At 49.8% G+C, this 2,561-nt stretch overlaps 1 non-coding gene across 1 annotated transcript; it reads left to right on the forward strand.

Annotated features, from left to right (window-relative positions):
• Positions 1 to 1,868: 1,868 nt before the first annotated feature.
• Trnas-gcu lies at positions 1,869 to 1,950 on the forward strand. Its single transcript has one exon. It is a non-coding gene; the product is annotated as a tRNA-Ser (tRNA).
• The last annotated feature ends 611 nt before the right edge of the window (positions 1,951 to 2,561 follow it).

Here is a 2,561-nt window from a genome sequence, read left to right on the forward strand (position 1 = left end):
GGCGTGTGCCATTGTCACCCTCCACTGTGAGGGGGGGTCTATTTCCAGGTAATTGCCAGAGAAGATAGAATTATTGGTTCACCAAGCCACTTGATCAAAACTTGCCAACTTTCACAGAAGAACCGGCCATTCATTACGCAACAGCCAGTGGATGAACCGTGGAACTTGCTTCAAACCATGCGGTGCTACCAGCTGTAAAGCTCCATTGACGATCTACGTTAGTAGACACTTAGCACTACGCTCAGCACAAGCTTGATTCAAAGGCATTCAGAATCTATCAAAAGAACTCCGTTGCTCCCCCTGCGCGCACCTCTCACAGATCTCAACATGATGGAAGAGCAGCAGCACAGATGCGCTTGGCTGCACTCTCTAAAGCTTCCGAGCATTCACAGCTGGTTCCACATAGCATTTAGCGGAGGAGCAAACATCATTGCGTTTTCTCGTATGAAGCTCATGCTACTCTGCCATGAAAGCTGGTTGCGAGCAGACAAATTAGCTGGTCAATTCTGTACTAGTTCATCGCTAAATATAACGGGCGTAGTGGTACGCGTGTGAGTGCAGCTTGGTCCGTGCCTGCAAGCACATGGGAGAGAGAGTCTTTTAGTGGTGCAGTGCATTGCTTTCTTTCAAGCTAGGACAGATGATGGTGTCTGTGGCCCTCCATATGGACACCATAGGAATAGGTTTAGACTCAGCGAGTCGGGCTTTAGTTCCCCTGCATAGAGATGCCCTGCAATAAGGTCACACCATTCTACGCTCTCCCCCGTATAAGAGGACAACAAATTCAGTATTCGCTAAAGTGAACAAGCCGCTCCGGCGGATGCAGGTGTTAGCTCGCGCAGCGGGCTTCAGTATTTGCTGCCACTGCCTCTGCATGGGCAGGCTCCGCCTGCCCGACAGCGTTTCCTTGCTGGTTTGCACAGCTACTACTGCAAGGCTGTTGCTAAGACCTCGATACGCCGGACTCACAGAGAAGGTGCCATTTTATCATAGACAATCCACAGTCGGGCGCGAGGGAGAGGTATTTGTGTACTCTGAGGATAACGAGAATGTAAAAGGCCAAGTAAACATAAACACTTTCACCTACAGTAGTTTTGTACTGCCGAGACTTAGTAGTAAAGTGACTAGCTGGTTTGTCTGCTAACATTTGCTATATATTGTAGGTCAGCTTTAGCTCGATGCAAGAATTTGATGCAAGATTGTGTGCGTGCTCTCTAAATGCTAGGTGCAACAAACTGTGAGTGTACAGAGGGCCTAGAGCGTGCAGCTCCGCGCAACTCAGCTGTCCCTCTCTCCTCATGTTGGGAGCCTTGAGGGGCATGGGCAGGGGAAAGAGGAGGTTTTGAAGAAAGACACTCACTAAGCTCGTTCTATGTTTGCGTTGAGCGTAAAGCTATATCCCTCTATATGGAGGCCTTAGATGGATCGTCACACAGAATAAGGGTTGACATGGGCTTTTACACTAAAACTCAAAGAATTCACGCCACAACAGAGGCCTTTATCCTTGCTTTTTCGTCACACTGTCAAGCGCCAAATCGTGCGCTCCATCAGGTCCGCCATTTGTTGCATACCACGGACTTGTGCTAGCATAAAAAGTAAAATAAAGCGAGATGACCCCATGGGAAGAAGGCGTATCATCCACAGGGTATCAAATTTCTCCTTGTGCCAGACACTCGACACCACGGACGACGCGCCAATGGTGTAATCTTTATTGCTCTCGCTGTAGGTTCTGTTGAGAACAGCAATAGCGAGGGGCAATGTCAAGGATTTATAGCAGCTCAGTGCTATGTTCAATGCGGCACAAACCACTACATAAAACCACTACTGAAATTGTAACTAAGACTCAAAAATGCGCAGCGCCTCCGCCAGGCAACGTGGCCGAGTGGTTAAGGCGGTGCCCTGCTAAGGCATTGGGTTCTGCCCGCGTAGGTTCGAATCCTGCCGTTGTCGCTTTTTCCTGCAGCCTTTACTGACGGTTTCTGCTTAGAAACTTGCCTGGGTAATTATATTTTAACGACGAGATACCGCATTTTGCTGTATGTAAAGGCGCTGGGATGCAACCAGGTTTGCCAGCGAGGGGCCCTGGTCACCCCAGCGGGCTGCAGGCGCTTTCTCATTTTCGCTGGGTGGCATCCATGAAATGAAGTGCCTTTCAGCAACAGGGGTAAGACCGTTTTAAGTAAATTCGAAGGGGAAGCGGGGAGACGGGCCTTCTTTCGAGCTACACCGGCGTCTCTCTTAGGCGCCTTACTGCATATCGGACCGAGGCGAACTCCAACAGATTGTGTTCTGATCCAACAGCTGAAATTGCAGACTTCGGTGCGTGTTCTGTCAAGTGTTCACCAGATAAATCAGCCATCTCGCTAAATTTTAGCCTGCTGCTTCTTTTGCCTGAGCATCCCCGATTTCTGTGCATGATTCTAGGGAGGCGATTCTGCCAGCGTGAACGAAGAAGGCTTGCAGTTTGCGCTTTAGGGCTCTGGTTTGGCATACAGGAGGAATGTCTCTTCGCGTAGGCCCCGAAGCCGAGCACCGCGAGGCCTCGAACTCGTGTGAGAAAA

The sequence above is a fragment of the Cyclospora cayetanensis genome, unplaced genomic scaffold (assembly GCF_002999335.1).
Source record: "Cyclospora cayetanensis isolate NF1_C8 unplaced genomic scaffold, CcayRef3 CcayRef3_contig_62, whole genome shotgun sequence".
NCBI lineage: Eukaryota > Apicomplexa > Conoidasida > Eucoccidiorida > Eimeriidae > Cyclospora > Cyclospora cayetanensis.